The sequence below is a fragment of the Rutidosis leptorrhynchoides genome, chromosome 4 (genome assembly GCF_046630445.1).
Source record: "Rutidosis leptorrhynchoides isolate AG116_Rl617_1_P2 chromosome 4, CSIRO_AGI_Rlap_v1, whole genome shotgun sequence".
NCBI lineage: Eukaryota > Viridiplantae > Streptophyta > Magnoliopsida > Asterales > Asteraceae > Rutidosis > Rutidosis leptorrhynchoides.
Genome location: NC_092336.1, coordinates 578,545,651 through 578,568,896, shown reverse-complemented (window position 1 = coordinate 578,568,896; position 23,246 = coordinate 578,545,651).

Sequence of the window (23,246 nt, the reverse complement as noted above, 5' to 3'; positions counted from 1 at the left end):
TGTAAAGTATTATACATCTAATACTTTGTTAACATTTTCAATAAATATAAATATATTATATATACATATATATATACACATAAATGTTCGTGAATCGTCGAGCACAGTCAAAGGGTAATTGATTACATGAACACAGTTCAAAGTTTTTGAGATTTCAACGGTACAGACTTTGCTTATCGTGTCGGAAACATATAAAGATCAAGTTTAAATTTGGTCAGAAATTTCTGGGTTGTCACAACTATCACACCTAGAAACCACCAACTCTTTATATATATAGTTTCAAGTATCAAACAAAATTTGAGCCATTTATGTGTCAAAAGTTAAATAGATTACCTAACCTTCAAGATTTTAGCACCAGGATTATATAACGAAAGTATATGTAAATCGTAAAGTAGTAGCATGAGCTGAAAAGGAATACATATGAGAATTGAAAAAAGAAGCTAGACAACTATTGTAATATATTAATACTAATAACATACCCACAAACAAAGATTAAAAAAAAAGATATGTAGTCCAGGAAGTTTCAAGTTCTGACCTAGACTTGGTTTTTACCATTATTATAGGATCGTGTAAATAGAATTAAACGATCATAGATTAAATAACGAGTGCGGAAAATCTCGTTATTGGGTTTTATACTCAAAACTCAATGAAAACCTTTGATATTAATGATAAAATCGACTTAGATATGTTAAAGATCGACTATATTGAATGCTAGAACACCAGGGAATCGGATTGTACGTGTAGTATATCAGATTGTACGTGTAGTATAGGCTAGGATCTGTAACCCTAACAATGAACCCGAAATCCCCTTTAAATACACACAGCACGTTGCAACCGTGCGCTTGCACCTTGCAACCGTGCAGTTGCCTGTCTAACCGTACGATTGCATTATGCAACGGTGCGGTTGCATACGAACAGAGAAAGTTAAACAATTTAGCACTTTAACTTGATCATAATGAACTTGGGGACTAATTATGCACCAACAAACTCCCCCTAGGACCCAGTTCATTATCTAAAATTACAATATACACTTTCCCTGCAAAACAACTAAACACACAGTCAACACATTCAATAATATGAAAATTAAGACATTAAAATCAAATTAGTACAACCAAATCGAACTAAATCCAAAAGAAAACATTCACGTTCATAGTTCATGAAATTTAAAACCGTCAGACAAACATTAAGCATGGATATCATAAGCATAACAAGTACGAACATCACGGTTAAACTGAATTGCCTGCTCGGTATTTGGCAACTCATGAAAGATTGGATGTTTCCTCAACACCTTGATATCAGTCTTACTCAAATTCCAAATCCACCTCGGATCAATAATCCTGATCTAGTCCAAACTACCATTAGGATTATCCAACACAATCACCGCTTCTTCTGTTCTCCCATCATAATACCACCAACGAAACCGATCATCAAAATGCTGTGGCATCTTACGAACTGGTTCAAACTTCATAGTCTTTGCTCGTTTATACCTAACCACTAGAACTATATTCCCAGTTGATTGATCAGTACGATAAGAAACTTTTGGGAACTGCGGCTCTAACACGGACCAGCCGTATTTGAACTCTTTTCGGATCTTAAACTGCATCCACTGCCCCCAACCGTCAGTATCATGATAAAGCAGTGTTAATCTTGCCAGTTCCATCATCTCAAAATATGGAATTGTTTTAATATCAACAGCATGTTTAAAATAATCTACTCCATTCTCCCTACGCACAGCAAAGCAATTCAAATCTTTTAAATATGCCCAACTGAGAATCTTTCCTCCTGTAACCTTTCCCGTTCGATCGTAATATAACTTGTATTTTGGTTCCAATGGTACTTTCTTAAACCACGCTTTGGTGCAGGATCTTTGATACTCCCTCCATTCTTTGTTTTTCTGTTTATTTATGGTATCAAGATTCTCACCCTCTTTGATCACACCAGACGACTCACCTTCCTCAACCGTTCGCTTCTCATCCACTTTCCTATTCAGAACATCATCACTTTGTTGATTAAAAAGATCAGCAAACTCAGGGAAGTCATCTTCCTTAGCACTTTCATCAACATTCTCATCATTCGAAGCATCCTCAACTATAACTTCTTCAGCACTATCATCGCTTGAATGCCTCTTCTCACGTGTACCAGCAGTATTTGGAGCTTTTTCAGCAGCAATCAACTTATCAACCTCAATACCAAACATTCTAGCTACCTCTTCATCTGACATAGAATGTACAATTTCCCCCTCCTCCACATCATAGTCTAGCGAGCTAATCACTGTACCTTGATGGTCCAAAAAATATGTTAACTTATGAATATCAACAGACAGAGGTTTAGAAAAATGTACCTCCTGTATCTGACTTACGTTCTCAGTCCCCTCAGATGAAGAGAATTCGCTTTCTGTAGAAAAGAGATCGTCATCAATGTGCTCCATCTTAAACCAAATTGACCCATCTTGAGGATCAGCTTCAATCTTTCTTTTAAACTTCTGATCACGACGATCCAACCGCCTGATCCTCTTAGCTTGTTTTTCTGTTAACTGTTTTAGATCAGCACCTACCTTTTGAGATTTCTCAAGTTCAGAAGTCAATGAGTCCACTTTAGCTTGTAACTCATTCACCCTTTTCTTTTTCTCTTTATCCTTCTTTGTCATCTCATCAACCTTATTAACCAAGTTCAGCACAGTAGCCTGGAGAGTAACAAATGCCGGATTAGCATTTTCAATAACCAGTGAGCTACCCTCCTGCCTAGAAGCAACTTGAGAAGTTGGAACATGTTGAGTAGGTTGAGCAGGTGGTACTGGAGACGCCTGAACGCGTTAAGTAGACAGTGCCTCATCTCTTTGAGTAGCCGAACTCCCACCTGAAGGATCAACAACCCTTCTCACATGACCTCTCTTTCTTTTTGGTCTTCTCAGAGGTTCATCCACCTGAATTTCCTTCCTTTTTAATGACATCAACAACTCACCACCTTCGGTAACCTCATCTTCCAAGCTGTAATTCTCGAGATCATCAGCAGTTCGACCTGAGTGAGAACCAACCTCAACCACCTCATCTTCATCCTCCGTTTCTGCAAAATCAGGAATAATATCTTCCTTGTCAGAATCACTATCCTCATTTCTCCACATTTTAGGGTTCCTAGCAACATAATCGGCCTTTTTCAGATGACCAAACAAAGGACGGTTTGGTGGTGCTACTTTACCCTTGTAGTAAATCATACGCCTCACCAACTCATTGGTCATAACATTTAGCTTAATGAGATCCTTATCCTCCCTGATAAGCTCGGTATGCTGAGAATTAATAACTAGCTAAAGAAATTGAGGATAAAGAAGATAGGGATCAGACTTAAACTTGCTGTTCTCGATCAAGTAATCAAAAATAACTCCAGAGAAGTTACACAGAAGATTGAGAATTAAAGCCACCATCATTGATTGCATCACAAAGTTTAAGTCATCATGACCTTCCCTTCTTGAACTCAAACAGTGAACAATAACATGAGCCAAATACTTGAAAGTAGGACAGAAACCTGACTTCAACACTTTTGACTTAGTCAAATCCCCAGAATACTTACATCTCTGGAAACAGCCTTTGACAAGTCCCAAATTCAACCTTGTTTTCATATCTGCCTTATCAGGGAAGTTTAACAGCCTCCTGATATGTCTCTCAGTAACAACAATCGACTTACCCTGAACCATACTGTTCAGCACATCAATCCTTCGTTCACCATCCATAGCTTTGGACAAAGTAACATTCTTCCAAAATTCACGTTGATGAGACACATAAGCTGGCACCTCAATAGTGATAGCTGTGTAAATTCGAGAACGCTCAAGAAACTCCATAATCCCATGATAATCAGCTAAAGTATCAATCTTATTCAAGTTTGCAATGATGTTGTTGTTAGGTCCAGCCTGCAACTCATTGTTATGCTCAGCAGCCTACTTAGATCGAGACTTTGTCACCCTTCTTGGTTTAGTCTTCTTTTCAGCACGTGTCTGACCAGAACCTGAACCGGTAGCCCTGACAGTAAGAACACTTGAAACGGGAGTCCCAGACATATCTGAAATACACAGCCATAATATCGCAAACACAAAAATTATCAGCTAAAAATAAAATTAGGGTTTCTGACATGTATTCGTACGATTGCAATGAAAACAGATACGGTTGCAAGTGTAACTGTACGGGTATGTCCTAATTTATACGAATGCACCAATACCTGTTTAGATTTTGAATCTGCTGCGCAACCGTGCGGATGCACAGAATAGTACTCGGTTGCACGCATAACCATGCAGTTGCAATATGCAATCGTGCGGTTGCATTCATCCGAACTGTTAGGGTTTTCAAAACCTAAATCCACCAAACCGAGTATTGATCATCAAATAAATCATTATTATAACATCTAATACCTCCGATTAGCATGTTTAAAACAACAATTTCAGTTAAAACACATCAACAATCTCAATATTGATCTTAACTTAAAACAAAATAAAACCTAATTAAAACAAGAGATTTAATGGATGAAATAGAACCTGTAGTAGATGAAATTGATGAGAAACACAAGTAGATTGAGAAAAACGAGATCAAAAGCTCCCCTTAACATTTGCAATTTTAGATGAATTTAACACTTAACCAAATGAGAGCACAAGCAACCCTCGGTTCTGAGTCTGGGTATTTATACCCGTCCTGCAACCGTGCGGTTGCAGGGTTGTATCCGGCCCAAAAATATGTAACCGTGCGGTTGCAATATGTAACCGTACGGTTAGATTTTAAGTCCAAAAACCCTTAAATATCTCTTATCCGGGTGGTTACATGGTGTAACCGTGCGGTTGCATTGTGTAACCGTGTGACGATCGCTCCAAATCCATATGGACAATACGTCATTTATCGATTTCATAGCGAGGTATTTGACCTCTATATGATACGTTTTATAAACATTGCATTCTTTTGAAAAGGTATACCATAAATGAATATTTAAATCGAAGGTTTTCGACATCTGATGATTTCTACATATAGACAATCACCGTAAATAATAGTTTACAATAATACTTCCGTTGACGAAACATTCAAAATAGATACATGGTGATGATTTTGTGAATGCAACGCTTTCTTGAATAAAACATGTATGAGCTTGTCTAACATATAAGCAAACAGTGGAAGACTTCTAGGGAACCTGAGAATAAACATGCTAACAAGTGTCAACATAAAGGTTGGTGAGTTCATAGTTTTAATGTTTTGCATAATCTGTACATAAAGGTGGATCACAAGATTTCAGTTGTTTCATCCAAAAACGTTTATCATAATATTCTACAAGATTGAGCACCCTGGTAACTAAGCTTTAACGTTATAATAAGTACCCCTGTTTTAACATACATGCAACCAACATGTACAATACACGCAAACCAACATGTACTAAACTCAAATAGCATACGTCTGTTTAATAGTTCAGGCTAGGGTTTCTAAACCTGGAACAGACGGGGATGTCAAGCCCTATGGATCCATATATAACTACTCGCGCCCACCAGTTCTTATAACCGGCAGTTACTAGTTACCAAAGCTAAGGGATTTTCGGTTCAAACTCTATGTAGAATTTAGTATGTACTTGTATCCATTGCGTTTAAAATAAAGTGCATGCATTCTCAGCCCAAAAATATAGATTGCAAAAGCAATTAAAAAGGGAGCAAATGAAACTCACCTTAGCAGCATATAAAGTCGTTCACCAAAATGTGATCGAAACTCGGATTACCAAATAACCGTAGATCTCAACCTAGAGAACAAATGTTGGTCAATAAATGTCTATCAAGCTAGGTCAGGTCATAGTGTATCACAATCCTAATGCTCGAGATCGACATACAGAAGTTATCTAAAGTCGTTTCAAAAAGTCAATTTTGACAATAGTTCAAAAAACGAGACGTACCTTATATAAGGATTCATTTACTCGGTTGATAATATTCAAAAATCCAATTTATCAATCTTACAAACAAGTTGTTTAAATATTAATTGCAGATTCAAAAGCAATTCCAATTAATGTCAATCATAATTCAGTTGACCATATCTTTTAATTAGTTCATCGAAATTACGCGATTTCTAAATGAAAAGTTATTGATTTTTCGCCAGCTTTCCAAAAACATGTATATCATATACCTTTTACCAGTAATATATGTATTTAATTCGTGATTCATCATAAACTATTTAACGACGAAATTTAGCATACAAGCATGCATAAATATATATACTCGAGCACTAGACATGGATACACAATTAATATATAAAAGATAAGATATGAATGCTCACGTATCAATATTGTGATTCAATATTGCAGGAAAGTACGTAGACGCTACTGAGATGATAAACACTTGACTTGCGAATATTAGCCTCGAACATAACCCATAACCTCCATAGCTATAACCCATAATTTCCTTAGCTCTATCCCGCTTGAAAAACCATTTTGAAAGTGACACGTTTATAACCTCGTCGCAGTATTTTATGTATAATACTAATAATAACGATATCTAAAAATACTAATAATAATAATAATAAGATTAATAATAATAATATTAATCTTAATAATAATAATAATAATAATAATAATAATAATAATAATAATAATAATAATAATAATAATAATAATAATAATAATAATAATAATAATAATAATAAATATAATATAGAGGGAGTACGAGATAGATAGAAGTGAAGAATGAATCACAAAATAGAAATCGTTCGAATTTATAGCACTTGGCCTGTCCCAGCCTTCCATGCGATCGCATGGGTCTGAGGCACAATGGCCATGCGATCGCATGGCCCCTTTTTCCAGCTCAGATTCGTTTTATCGTGTAGCTTGTCGACATATTTAAATATTAATATAATATATATAATTTAAATTAATTAATTATATATTATATTATATCCCCGTGCATAGTTGATTTGTAATTTTTGTCCCGATAAGTCGTACGTCATCACGCGACTTATGTCCCGGTTCTGATTTTTCGAATGTCCCTTCGTACGCTGAGAAAACTTGTACTTTACGTTTCGTGAATCGTACCTTTGTCAAAATATAGTCTTAAATTATCCATAAACTATACCACTCGAGATATAACTTATACATTTGAGTGTTTTGGTCATTTACTTCTATAAATCATCGTCTCGCTATTTGTTAATATATATAATATATACATTTTCATTTTGAAATAGTGTTTTACTGTAGCAAAGTTTTTTTACTGTAGCAAATAGTGATTTTTGAAAACACTGTAGCTTTTCGGGTAGTGTAGCAATTCAAAAATACTGTAGTAAATTAGTGTTTTACTGGTTCATCTTAAACGTTTTAGTTAACTTATCTAAATATTAATCGAATCAATAATCGAATGTTACTATCGTTTACTAAATAACTTGAAATCATATATATATATATATATATATATATATATATATATATATATATATATATATATATATATATATATATATATATATATATATATATATATATATATATATATATATATATGCACATTAAGTTATATATATATTGTTCGTGAATCGTCGAAAACAGTCAAAGAATAATTGATTACATGAATATAGTTCCAAAACTTGAGACTCAACATTACAGACATTGCTTATCGTGTCAAAAACATTAAATCATTTAAAGATAAAGTTTAAATTTGGTCATAAATTTCCGGGTCGTCACAAACCATCCGGTTGCAATTAAAACATTAAAACTAAATTTTCATTCTCGTTTCTTCTAACGCTAATTCTCAACCAATTCAACTCACTTATGTAAACCAGTCCATAAAATCTCAACTTTACACATCTTTTTCAGATCCCAAAAGCATTTTAACCTAAGTCAAATAAGTGAATACCCGACTTAATAAACTTTTCATTTTACGGATCTCTTCCACTAACACTCACACACTTGCTTACTCCTCCTGGTCCACACATACAGAGTTTATGAAGTAACTACCAAATGATATGCAACAATATACAGTATGAAACATGCAAAAATATTAAAATCACACTAAATCTTTTTGTCTTTTTCATTTTATAAAGTAAACAATAGAAAACAAATGTAGGCATATACATATGATGAATTAAATCAATAAACTAGCATGGTGTATATCACAAGTATGAAAACAGATTAAACTGTCAAGAACAAACTATACAACTAACATAGTAGACTACCATATTTTTGTGAGAAGATGAAATAATCAACATTTTTCTTGGGATCAGAACTGAACTATGATTTGCAATTAATAACCTTGTTCAATTTATTCATTCAGAACTTTATGTTCCATTTAGATTTTCAAGTATTTACACTTTTAGTCTTTGAAAATCAATAAGCTTATCAGACTTTCCTCCCAGACTTTTTGAAAATCACTTGCGCACATGAGTAAATAATCTTAAACCCAGTCCTCACTTTAGATCGCACAAATTTTTTAGGTAGTCAATTGAGCACAATATATTGAAGCTGTCCGCTATCACCTCGATGTATTTTCGATTTGATTGAACAGGAACATCTCACGATGTTTCTAGCAACCTTGTCAATCATGAGCTTCTACCTTAAACTTATACCTTTCGATTCAGAAGGCTTTGTTTATCTCAATTTTATTGCATACTCCGTAAGAACACGGTTACTCATCGCTATAAACTCCATGCTTGAGTGGAAAGCTAATAATGATATAATGAAATGATGATTTTGGGAGTGATGGAATTCTAAATCAGAATACCCTCTAGAAGATATCCCCAACTATCTAGATCAATCGGCACAACCCATATCACAGACAATAAATGTACAGAATGATTTGAGTTTTCTAGATCTGAAACTCTGGCACTTCTCCCCCTCGGATATAGATAACTTAAATTGTTCTGATCAGCATAGCGTTTGATCATCTTTCACAATAAATTTCTGATAGACACGAAGTCTGTACCATTGAATAACACGAATTCTTTGACGTTGATGTGGTACATCATATTTATTTCTTCTAAATCATACATATAAAAATAAATAACAAATAACAGATTTCTTTTTTTTTTTTTTTTTGAATTTTCTAATGTTGCTCTTTTGCCTTTGCAAACTGAAACATAAATAAAAACAACTTGAAATAAAGGAATAAATACAACTTGGATGGTGTTGCACCACACTTAGAGATGAACCACACTGCAACATTAATCTTTGGCATTGAAGCAGTCTCCTTCAATAACTTTATCAAACTGATGAAATGTCTGTTATACAAAATTGCACTTTTCAACCCGTTCATAGTGAGAACAACCCCCTTTGGATACATGACTAACCTAAGGTGTTTCGGCCCAAGCAATAAAGGTAAATAGAAATTGGTATAGGTTCGAACAGAGTAAACTCACATTGTGGACTTACTTGGCAATCCTTCACCAGAATATAAATCGTAGTAGGGGAGACCTCAACCGTCTGTTGAGTTCCTGAACAATCATTTCTCAATACATTCTCAGTGATAGATAGGTGACTACCGTCAACCGCTGTAAACCTTTCCGCGATTTCCTTACCAAGATTATTTACTTAATGCACAAGTGATCCTCTCATTCCAAAATTCAATCCTCAAAATTTATCAACATTCATTAACTAATCATGTACTACTATCATTTTACGCAGAACGCTTAACATGCAAGTTCAGTAATACAATCATTTCTCATTTTCTCATAACAACTTCTCATTTTCTGATTTTTTTTTTATTTTTATGGCTTTTTCATTTTTCAATGTTTTTGTATTTTATGATGAAGCAATTTTATCGACTATTCTACTCTACAGAAAGCAAATAAACACAATCTTTTTAGTTTTTCAATTTAAAAATGCATAACAGAAAATAAAATGATCATGCAAAACAGAAAAATAAACTAAGTATCATGCAAAAATGATGTAAAATGCAAAATATACAAATGATACAGATTGGATGGTTACTTCAATAACTCCTTGTCAGACACAACCTCTGCCCTATCTTTCACACCTAACACATTTAATAGGAATAGGAAACGAGGTCTATCAAACGCTTTCGTAAACAAGTCAGCCCTTTAGGTCGTTGTACCTATTTGTAGGACATCTATTAGTTTCTTTTCATAACAGTCCCTAATGAAATGGTACTTGATCCCTATGTGTTTGGTCTTAGAATGATTAACAGGATTCTTAGTACAGCAATAGCAGCAGTATTATCAACATATATAGGAGTGTTAGAAATTTGCAAACTGTAGTCCCGAAGTTGTTGTTGAATCCAGATAACTTGAGAAGTACAACTTGCCGCTGCAATATATTCAGCCTCACATGTCGATTGTGCGACTGCCGTTTGTTTCTTACACTGCCAACTTATCAACCTGCTACCTAGAAACTGACAACCTCCTGAGGTTGATTTGAAATCTCTCTTACAACCCCCATAATCAGAATCACTAAAAGCCGTTAGATCAAACCCATCCTTTCTAGGATACATAAGCCCAAACTTGGAGTTCCCTTTAGATAACGCATGATCTTCTTTGCTGCTAACATATGATTCACATTCGGTTGTGCCTGATATCGAGCACACAAACAAGTAGCGAACATGATATCTGGGCGAGACGCTGTAAGATACATTAAGGAACCAATAATAGCCCTGTAAAGAGTCGGATTGACTTTCGGCCCTGTATTTTCTGGTGTAATCCCGTGATTCACCGACAGAGGATTCTTGGCAATTCGTTCATCTTCCATCTTAAACCGGCTCAAGATATCAGCTACATACTTTGATTGATGTAGAAAAATGCCCTTTTCAGTTTGTTCAACCTGCAACCCTAAGAAGAAATTAATGGCCCCTAGTGGACTCATCTTAAACCGTTTTTGCATTACGTTCTGAAACTCCTCAACCATTTTCTGATCGGTTGACCCAAAGATGATATCGTCTACATATACTTGTACCAACATAATGTTATCCCCCCTTTCCTTAATAAAAAGAGTCTGATCGATGACCCCTCGTCAAAAACCATTCTCTATCATATAGTTTGACAGAGTAGCATACCAAGCTCTCGGGGCTTGGTGAAGACCATAAAACGCCTTTTCTAAGAGATACACCATCTCTGGATGATGTGGATTAACAAAGCCCGGTGGCTGAGTTACATACACAGTTTCTTAGAGAGTACCATATAGAAATTCACTCTTAACATTCATCTGAAACACTTTAAAACCTTTCCACGAAGCAAATGCTAAAAACATCTGTATCGCCTCAAGTCAGGCAACCGGAGCATATACCTCATCATAATCAACTTCTGGAATTTGTTGATAACCTCGAACAACCAATCTTGCTTTGTTCCAGATCACGATACCCTGATCATCTGTCTTATTTTTCAATACCCACTTCAGCCCATACGGCTTACAACAACTGTGGGAGGTATTACCAATCTCCAAACACCCAAGTGATTAAACTATTGAAGTTCTTCCTGCATGGCTGAAACCCACTCATCATACTGCAAAGCATCTTTGAGGTCTTCCGGTTCGATTTGCGATACAAAAGCACAGTACGCATTCCTGAAGATTCTTACGGTCTGATTCAATTTAGTATAAAAAGTAGTAACAACATTTGCAGAGGGTGTTACACGATCATCCGAAGCAGAAGATTCACCTGTATTAGCACATGAAACACATGCAGGGTTAATAACATAATCATCAAAACATTTATGGAGTGAAACCGATCTACCAGACAGTCTTAGTCTGCTGGTTTCAATGATGTCATCTGTATTAGTTAGTAAAGGATCCACAGTAACTGTTTGTATGGGTTCCTCATCTTGAAGTGGTTCTTCCAACACAGTTCTATTCAGTTCCTTCTCTACCAAGTCCTCATATACTTCATCCAGATAAATTTCCTCCCCCTCAGACTGTAAGGTCGATTCCTCTAATGCTGGAACTGAATCCCCTGATTCTGAGTCATCATCATCAGTCCCTGTCACTGGTGCTATATTATCTGTTATTTTAGGCACTTGAGATTGCATACGCACATTAGACATACGTTCAGCAGAGAGACGCATGTTATACATCATTTGTGCAGTTATCTCTTCATCATCAGAGTCATCCTCTTGAAGCTTGAATGAATCAAACAACTTATCATAATCAAACTGCCAGGTGTACCCTTTTTCGGATGGAATTGCTGCATGTCTTTTAACATCAATTTCGGTACATTCTTCAACACACCGTGATTCTAAATTGTACACTCATTTGCACGCATTCTCATAACCCAAGAACCTACCTGTAACAGCTTTTGGATTGAATTTCCTACCTGAATCTCTAACCATTATAGTACAAAGAGATCCAAACGTTTCAAGATGTTTAATGTGAGGTTTTCTTTTCAGAAGCAGCTCATAACATGTCTTTCCATGACGTTTCACAACAAGCACTCTATTCATCGTATAGCACGCATTCAAAACTGCCTCACTCCAAAAGGTAACTGGTAATTCTGAGTCAGCCAGCATGGTCCTAGCAGTCTCAATTAGAGTACGATTCTTTTTTTCAGCATCACCATTCATCTGCGGAGTATAAGGTGAACTGAATTGTTGTTGAATTCCTCTTTCATTACAATACTCTTCCATTTTCTTATTTTTAAACTCTGTCCCATTATCTGTCCGGATCCTACGAACCCTCAATTTGTACAACGTTTCAAGCCTCGTGATCAGCAACTTGATTTTTTTGAAAGTATCAGCTTTACTTTTCAGCATCACAACCCACGTAAACCGTGAGTATTCATCAGTAATCACTAAGCAATAAGAGTGTCCAGTAATACTCTTCTTGTTAACTGGACCAAAAAGGTCCATATGAAGCATCTCAAGAGGAGTATCAATGGAATGATGTTTCTTAGCCTTATGTGGTTTCTTAGCTTGCTTCCCCTTCTTACACGGCACGCATCCATCAGGAGCCTGAAACCCTTTAACATTTACCCCTTCGACTAAACAATTTTGAACTAAATGGTTCATTTTCCTGAAACTCAAGTGACCCATCCTCTTATTCCATAACATTGACTTTTGCTCAGAAGCTCTGGACACAAAAGCCTGATGCCATGTAGCTGCGTTCACATAAGCCTTTGACATATCCAGAATGTATAAGTCTTGACATCTAGGTGCCGTCATAAGAATCATATCATCTGGTACTTTATAATATTTTCTCATGATATAACACTGCTGTTCATTAAATAAAACTTTGTGCCTCTTGTCACACACTTGAGAGACAGACAGCAGGTTATTGAACATTTCCTTTACATAGCTCACTTTGTCAAAACTGACCGAAGAATTTGAAATCATCCATTGAGCAGTTATAAACCCTCCTTGATCACCAGCAAAAGAAACAGGTCCACCCTTAACAGATCTAACATCATTCAACAGAGACATGTTTCCTGTCATGTTCCTGGACGCCCCACTATCAACAATCCAAGTGTTTTTGTTTGGACTGTAGGTGACATGCACAAATAAAAAGAAAAATGATTAGTTTGAGGGGAATACCCATGCCTTTTCGGCAATGGGTTTCCCATTTACAATAACAGCCATTTCATTTTCCTTGAAAGTGGTGCCCGAACCACTAGCCCCATTAGAACCCTCCTTTGTCACCCACATTTGGTTCTTATGTAAAGGTTTCTTAAAATAGACATTATCCTGTTTAACCCTTTTACTGTTTTCAATTGATTATCCTGTTTAACCCTTTTACTATTTTCAATTGTGGATTGATTCTCATAAATCACATGTTGACTTGACCCAGGAGAGTAAGGTCTAGACGACATCTGTTTCTTAGGAGGAGAAGCCGATCGAAATACTTGAAACTTTTTAGGAGGACTCAGCTCAATCCTCCTTCTGGGTGCTACAAATCGTTTAGAACAATGAACCGCCCTATGACCTCCCAACCCGCAATGCAAACATGTACGCACAGTTTCAATTTTATCATCCCTAAAATAGGAATTAAAGCTAGGTCAACGAGCAGGTGGAGATCTATTTCTAAACTTTCTGGGTGGGGATCTCTTGTCTACAGGAGATCGCTCAGGAGTTCTATCAGGAGACCGTTTTGGTGGAGGAACATACTTTGATTGCAAATTTCCAGCAGGTTTCAAGAAGTCCTCCTCCGAAAAGTTAGGACCTTTAACAAATTTAATTGGCGATCGGTTCCTAATCTTTATTGGTCTCTGATTTGCCAGGTTTTTCAGAATTTTAACAGTTTCAGGGTTAGGCTTTTGATGTGTGCGAGGGGGTATATGAAATAGCAGTATTTTTTACAAGGAAATACTATTAATTACGATACAATTTTACACAAGTGAATTATTTATTTATAGAGTGGATATACCTAAACCTTGCTACAACACTTATAGGCAGTGTACCTAATCGTACAGTAGTGTAGTTTTTAGTAAGTCCGGTTCATTCCACAGGGATCTTTAGCCAAGCTTAACGCTATATTTTTAACTTATAATTGTAAAAATACAAAAATATATATAAGTAGTATTATTATTATAAAAGGGGGTTTTTACCGTTTAATGACCGGTTTGTCGATTTTAAAACTTTAGTCGCAGTTAAAATCTAATGTAAAATATTAAATATATAAAAGACTTAACTTAAAGCGTAAAGTAAATAACGATAATGAAATTTCGATAAATAAAAGTGCGATAAAATAAAATTGCGATAATTAAAGAGTACGATAATTAAAAATGCAATTAAATAAAATGACAATAAATAAAAGTGCGATAATTAAAAGTGCAATTAAATATGAAATATATAAATTATGCTTATTTAAACTTCCGTAATCATGATGTTTGACGTGTTGATTTTAGTTTTATTACCATGGCTTAATTGTCCTTTGTCCTGGATTATTCGATATGTCCATACGGATTTGTCCATAATAGTCCATCAGTCATAATCATAAAGTACGAAAGTCTTCGTCAAATTATTCTTATTCCCGAAGTCAAATATTCCAACTAATTGGGGATTCGAATTGTAACAAGGTCTTAATACTTTGTTTAATGAATACACCAGGTTATCGACTGCATGTAGTCCAAGGTTTTACTACTTTGTTAACAATTACACCAATTACCCTTGAATGTAATCCACCCCATGTTTCAACAAGTCTATTAACTATTAATCCAGTTCCGTGTCCGGTAAAATGAACAATTATTGGTATTTACAGATATCCCGCCCACCGTACCCAGTCAAGCGTATGTGGTTATATATAAATACGTCAAATTATAAGTCTATATATTAAATCAACGAGGTATCATTTAGTTAATATAAAACCCATTAATAGCCCATAGTCTAATTTCTACAAGTGTCGTTCTTTTATCCAAACCCCAATTATGGTCCAAAGTCCAATTACCCAATTTTAATATTTAGTCCAACATCACGATTACTTTGGCATTAAATAAGCATAATAATAACTTAGCTACGAGACATTAAATTAAAAATAACATTAACCATAACTTACAGTGATTAAAAATAGCGTAGCGTTACACGGACAGAATTTCGACTTATACCCTTACAACATTCGCTAACTTACCCTTATTATTAGAATTAAAATTAAAATTAAAATTATAATATAAATATAAATATAAATATATATACGTTGATAGATGAAAGGAAAAAGATGGTTAAAATCATCACCAAACTGCGAAATTTATAGGACCTGAGCTGAAAAAGTGTGACATGCGATCGCATGGCTTTTGTGCCTCCAGGCCATGCAATCGCATGGAGGTAGGTACCAGCTCACATGTTTTTGTTCACAAGCTTGTCGACGTTTTAATAAATAAATATAATATATAAATAATTATAAGAATTATTTAAATATTATATTATATTTATGTGCATAGCTGATTTGTAATTTTTAGTCCATTGCGTCGAGCGTTGAGAGTTGACTCTGGTCCCGGTTCCGGATTTTCGAACGTCCTTGCGTACAATTTAATATCTTGTATTTTGCGTTTCGCGTCTTGTACTCTTGTAATTTTGAGACGTTTCTTATCAATAATTGGAACCACTTTGATTGTACTTTGTACTTTTGAGCTTTTTGGTCGTTTGCGTCTTCAATTCGTCGAATCTGTCTTTTGTCTTCACCTTTTATTATTTAAACGAATATCACTTGTAAATAGAACAATTGCAACTAAAAGCTTGTCTTCCTTTAGGGATAATGCTATTAAATATATGTTCGTTTTTAGCATTCTCAAATATTCCCACACTTGAGAGTTGCTTGTCCTCATGCAATATAGTCTTGAAATAAAAATACTAGAATCACTTCTTTATTCTTCACACTTTGTACATCAGTGATTTCTATACGGCGGTATAAACAATGGTAGTAACGATATGGTTTACAGTCCCACATGACTATGAAAATTTTAGATCCTTAAGGAAATTGGATCTTTATGAAAACATTTGATCTTTTGAAAATACGATCTAGCTTTTACCCTATATAAGTTTTCCAGAATAACCCTTCACCGGTGTTTGCAAAATGTTTTTGTGGGTTTGGTGGGTTTCAGATTTGAAAATTTTAGCTCAAAACTTGCGGTTTTGTGTCACCCACTTGCTAACCTTGTATTGGGAAAGCAACACGTCCAGTATACTTGCTCCGTATATTACCTTTTGGTAAACTACCGTCCGGTTGTAAAGGAAAGCGTTGAACAAGCAACTGTTAAGGCAATGTCCCCTGACATGCTTTTAATTATGGTCTATAACGTGTCGGATGTAATTACTATCCTTTATAGGAGCAATAGTAAAGCACACCCTATAGTTTTTCGATCTGGCACAAGGTCCTGTCTTCGACCATGCTATGCAACCACCGTTCTTACGGTTGACACCCGATTTGGTTCAGGTGACCTAATGAATTCCAGGTGAATTCCTAGGATTTTATGTTCAATGGTAATGAACGCATTAAAAATGGGTTTTCAGAAAACAAATCGGTTTGTAATTTTGATCAAAATATTTTCTTGTTCAAGCTCGAGTTTAGATATCATCGAATTCCATGAGTTTGTAATTCTCAATCTTTAAGGTTAATCTCTAGGATTGAGTAATATCAGTCTTAAAAGCTGATTTTTAATCTTTAAGGAGATTATCCTTTCTGGGGATCTGATTCATTAGTCTTATCAAGCTAATTTGCACGGCGTCCTCCCCATTTTACGAGACAGATCCTCTCATGGTTAGGATAAGTCTGACCACTTGGCAACCCTGTTTAATGCTGAGGTCCGTGGATTTCCTGCTGATTTTAGAGATGACTTTTCTAGATTTTTCGTCAACCTACAGCTGGTCTGGACGAGCACTTCATGACCTAAATCAAGAAGCGTGTTTCTTTTTCGGAAGACTTTACTTCCTTTTAATGATGGAATTGATTCATCGTGTAGATCCATCTTTCTTTCAAATATATTACAGTAAATTGGGTAAAACTGTTTAGATTAGTCCAAAGCAAAAGTATCTTCAGTTATTTGTACAAAAATATGTGATATATGTTTTAAATAACTTGGTAAATTTTTCCACACTTGGCTTTTATTTTCTTTTATTATCCTCTATTCCATTTTAAATGAATTCTAACATTTTGGTTTGTTTCTCAATTTATGTCCTTTTCGAGGTAACAATAATTTCGGTGTTAACACCTAGTTTTATCGTTCATAAATATGTATAAACATGATTTTGAATTCATTTAATTGAAAATTTTAAAAATTTTACTAGAATTGGGTAGTTAGTATATAAGACTAGGGCTGTTCTTTATTATCAGAGAGCACTAGATTCTAATACAACTACTGCGTTACTAGTATTTTTAATGGTAACCAAGCGTTTAAATTTAAAATTTTAAAAATTCGAAAGAATTTAACTCCTTCCCACACTTAAGATCTTGCAATGCCCTCATTTGCAAGAAATCAGTAACAATTTAAATTATTGAGGGTGATTAGCGTAGAAAAATGATTAAATTTTACCAAAGTTTCCAAACATATTGGCGTTTGTTTGTTGAATGATAAATGGTGCACATCATTTGTTCATTCCGTCTTGTTGTTACATCATATTTGTTTTTCGTTTTGTCGTCAAAAGTACTAGCTTTTGCTGAACTTAATGTCAGTCTTTGAAAATGCGCTGTTTTACCATGTTGTGTACATGAAATAAAATACATACAATACAAATATAAACATGCATGGTAATTTGAAATGGGACTTAAAATCCCACTTTCAAATCAAATATGAAATATTAGTACAACAAATAAAAATATTAAACATTACAATAAAAGTATCATAATATAATGTGTTTAAACATAAATAAACAGAAATAATAAAAATTAAAAATCATATAAATTACCAACCGGAACTAAATCAATCTAGATAGGGGTTCCAGTTCATGTCATCGTCCGGGTTCCATGGTTGGTGATAGGTGTACTGGTATGCCTGGTTAGGGTCGTAGAGAGTAAATGGTAGTCTCATCTCGGGCTGGTGTGGAGGATAGTAAGCGGGTCAGGTCGGGACGTAGTACTCCTGAGGTGACAGCCGGCTCATAATCTGACGCTGATGATAGTCCCATATATCATGCTGTCGTTCCCTGGAATGCTCGTAATCTTTCCGGGCTTGCCACTGCTCCATCCGACGAAATCTCTCCGCGTTTGTCATGTCTACCTCATCTACACGCTGGTAGACATCAGTCATAGCCTCTTGAATGACATCCCTAATGTCATCCGCTTCCTCCATTTCCTCGTCTGATCCTCTCTCTACCTGTGGATGACTACCTTCATAGGGTATTGCCTGGTTGCGTCTACTCTTCAATACCTTTGCACCCGCATAAATCCTCAATCCTAAAGGCTCAACCTGTTCTCTACATACCAAAAGTGGACCCCCTTGATCCCTATCTACACCTAAATACTCTCCAATGAGAGTAACAAAAATACCTCCTCTAATTATCCCCCCTTCCTGCATTCCTTCCACCATCTTAGACAAATAAAAACCAACACAGTAAGGGATATTAACAAAGCCTCTTGGGTCTCGAAGACACTTTAGGTAAAATAAATCATGTAAGGTCAATTTTTCCTTATTGTGACCTCTCTGTGTAATCGAGTTAGCCAAATATCTATGAATTATACAAAGCTCGGCTCTGTTAATATGTAAGTAGGTATGTGTTCCTGCCCGCCCAAAAACATTATAATCTGACATACGCCTCCAGACGGCGTTCGCATCAAAATTCCTATCTACCCTTTCACCACGATAAATCAAATTAATATAATCAAATAGTAGTAATTCAGCGGGCGTATATATCTGCAAGCCCTGGCCATGTCCAGCATGGACATTCTGTACATCCTACGGCCAAGTATAAATCTAAGAAAACTTCTATCATCTAACCTATCTACATCTGCATTTAATGCTATAGTACTCATAAGCTTGACACACCATTCCTTATATACAGGCCTACGAATGGTGAATAGACGTTCCCAATCGGTAAAAGAAGAACTGCCATACCTTTGAATCAGTAGCAGTCTAACATGGTAAGCTAGATGTACCGTTTCCAAAGGATTCCAATCAATTACCCTAGGCACCTCTACATCTTTCGTTACTAATTTGAATTTATTACTTTGATATGCAGGGTAATCTCTCCAGCTTCTATCGAATCTCAGATTAGGATGCAATGTATATTTAGGAATCGTTGGGTATTCTACTGGCGGATGCATCGAAAATACTATGAAGTCATCAACAAACTGTAGCGGATCATAATAAGGTACGTGTTGATCAGGCTGATGTTGTTGTTCCTGTTGTGGTTCTTGTTCAGGTTCTGGCTCGTATTGCGGCTCATATTCTGGTTCAGGCTCCTGTTGTGGTTATCTAGATGATGATGAAGCACCAGCAGTATCGGTTTTCTGCAAAACACATTAAACACAAAATTTGTGCATCCAAATATGCATTAGTGTTAGCAAAATAACAACTTAAATTAACCACAATAACATGTTCAATCAAAATTAAACTTATACACATTTTCACATTTTTTACAATTCTACACTTTTTCAAATAAACACATATGAAAATGTATACAAAGTCCATAAGCATTTAACTCAAATAACATGTCAAAATAGTCATTACAAACAATTAAACAAGTCTCAAATGGCAATTATATCAAATTAATCAAGTTCATGAATTTTAGACATAAAAAGTCTACTTTAATCTCCAAAAATCATGTTTAGGATCAATTATTGGATCATTTAGCTACCTAAACATGTTACACTACTTAATTTAGCAATAATTCATGACAAAAATCGGCCATAACCTGTTTATATCAAAAAGACCCAAATTGCTCAAGAACACAAATCCTAGATTTCTAAAAATTTTGAAGTTTTTAGCTTCAAATCATGTTAAATAGCATCAATCTAGGTTATCCATGCATAATATACTAACAATTTAACACTAATTACAATAGAAATTAACAAAATCAAACTAGGTAAAATATTGGTAATTATCACAAAAATTAGAAATTTTTAGAGTTTAGGGGTGTAATTTTTACCTTTTTGTTGAAGAATCCGAACCTAGGCATGATTAGAGCAAGAAATTTGACGATTTATGGTGAAAAAACGGTGAAATTTGGTGAGGATTTGAGAGAGTTTCGTATGTGTATGTGTATGTGTGTGTTGTGGTGAAGAACACAGCTCGACTGCCTTTTGTTTCTGGCCTGTTTTCCAGCTCCATGCGATCGCATGGAGTTGCAGTGCAAACCCCATGCGATCGCATGGGGTCCGGGTACAGTGCTTTTCACTTTTTTTTTCTTTTTTTTTTCTTTTTTTTAATAAAAAACTTATAACTTTTAAGACATATAATCAAATTAAATTTTAAAAATTTATTTCTTTTTAGGATGAGGGCGTTTCGGAACGATGTCCTAGTCCGTCCCTCAACAAAATTTTAAAATTTGTCCTTTTTAAGCGCGGTTTTAAAAATAAAGATTTTTGGATTTTTTAATATTTTTGGCATACTTTAATTCAATAAGATTAAAAATAATGATAAAAAAAGTTCTCGTCCCTCCCTTGGGTAGAGCAATTTCGGTTCAATGACCTAGTTTTCAACTCACGACGAATTTTAAAAATCAAATTTTTAACTTAGCGAAATAAAGTAAATTTTTGTTTTTAAATTCACACCAAACTTAAATTTAAAATGCATAAAATTAAAAATTCTTATTATTAAAATTTTAAAAATTCACACCAAATTTATATTATAATTTTATTTTTATACATACAAACTTATATTAAAAACATAAATTTTTCAAATATTTACAAACTTAATTATATTTTGATTTAAAAAGTTTACAATAATAATTTAATATTTATATATTAATTTTAAAAACAAAGTAAAAATAAAATTAAAAATCTTTTTGGTCTTTTATCCGACTTTAATCAATCAAATATTATCAAAAATATACGCCCCTCTTTTCGGTAAATTAATTTTGGCTATTTACCTAGTTTTACTCCTGACGAATTTCTGAAATATTTGGGGTTGATTGATTAAAGATATTTATACCTTAAGAATAAACGGTAAATTTTGCAGTGATGTAATAAATTTTTGTATGATATCAATAATTTCTGTCGCAAAACCTAATTTTATTGAGTATTAATTTAATACTTTATAGCGAACGATTTAGCGTTTATTATTAAAAGGTTAAAAATAAAAAATAAAAATAAAAACTGTACATACCTACCTGTGAAATAGAATTTTCAGTGACCTGCTTTAGCCCACTCATAAGATAGTCGGACTAATTGGTTTTCCATAGCTACATAGGCGTAACCTCGAGCATTCAACGATTTTTCTTCGAAACATATGAACGGTCCATCTCTGCATAAAGTAACAAATTCGGTATTTGAATATGTTTGATTATTTGAACATTTACCTTCGTGTGACCATTTTCCGCATTTGTGACATCTTTCAAGGTGTCGTGCTCTTCTTTTCGCTGCTGATTTTGATTTTCCTTTACCAAAATGTTACTTATTACGTTTAGTGATTTATTTATTTATGAAATAGTAGTATTTTTTTACAAGGAAATACTATTAATTACGATACAATTTTACACAAGTGATTTATTTATTTATAGAGTGGATATACCTAAACCTTGCTACAACACTTATAGGCAGTGTACCTAATCGTACAGTAGTGTAGTTTTTAGTAAGTCCGGTTCGTTCCACAGGGATCTTTAGCCAAACTTAACGCTATATTTTTAACTTATAATTGTAAAAATACAAAAATATATATAAGTAGTATTATTATTATAAAAGGGGGTTTTTACCGTTTAATGACCGGTTTGTCGATTTTAAAACTTTAATTGCAGTTAAAACCTAATGTAAAATATTAAATATATAAAAGACTTAACTTAAAGCGTAAAGTAAATAACGATAATGAAATTGCGATAAATAAAAGTGCGATAAAATAAAATTGCGATAATTAAAGAGTAAGATAATTAAAAATGCAATTAAATAAAATGACAATAAATAAAAGTGCGATAATTAAAAGTGCAATTAAATATGAAATATATAAATTATGCTTATTTAAACTTCCGTAATCATGATGTTTGACGTGTTGATTTTAGTTTTATTACCATAGGTTAATTTTTCTTTGTCCTGGATTATTCGATATGTCCATACGGATTTGTCCATAATAGTCCATCAGTCATAATCATAAAGTGCGAAAGTCTTCGTCAAATTATTCTTATTCCAGAAGTCAAATATTCCAAATAATTGGGGATTCGAATTGTAACAAGGTCTTAATGCTTTGTTTAATGAATACACCAGATTATCGACTGCGTGTAGTCCAAGGTTTTACTACTTTGTTAACAATTACACCAATTACCCTTGAATGTAATCCACCCCTGTTTCAACAAGTCTATTAACTATTAATCCAGTTCCGTGTCCGGTAAAATGAACAATTATTGGTATTTACAGATATCCCGCCCACCGTACCCAGTCAAGCGTATGTGGTTATATATAAATACGTCAAATTATAAGTCTATATATTAAATCAACGAGGTATCATTTAGTTAATATAAAACCCATTAATAGCCCATAGTCTAATTTCTACAAGTGTCGTTCTTTTATTCAAACCCCAATTATGGTCCAAAGCTCAATTACCCAATTTTAATATTTAGTCCAACATCACGATTACTTCGGCATTAAATAAGCATAATAATAACTTAGCCACGAGACATTAAATTAAAAATAACATTAACCATAACTTACAGTGATTAAAAATAGCGTAGCGTTACACGGACAGAATTTCGACTTATACCCTTACAACATTCGCTAACGTACCCTTATTATTAGAATTAAAATTAAAATTA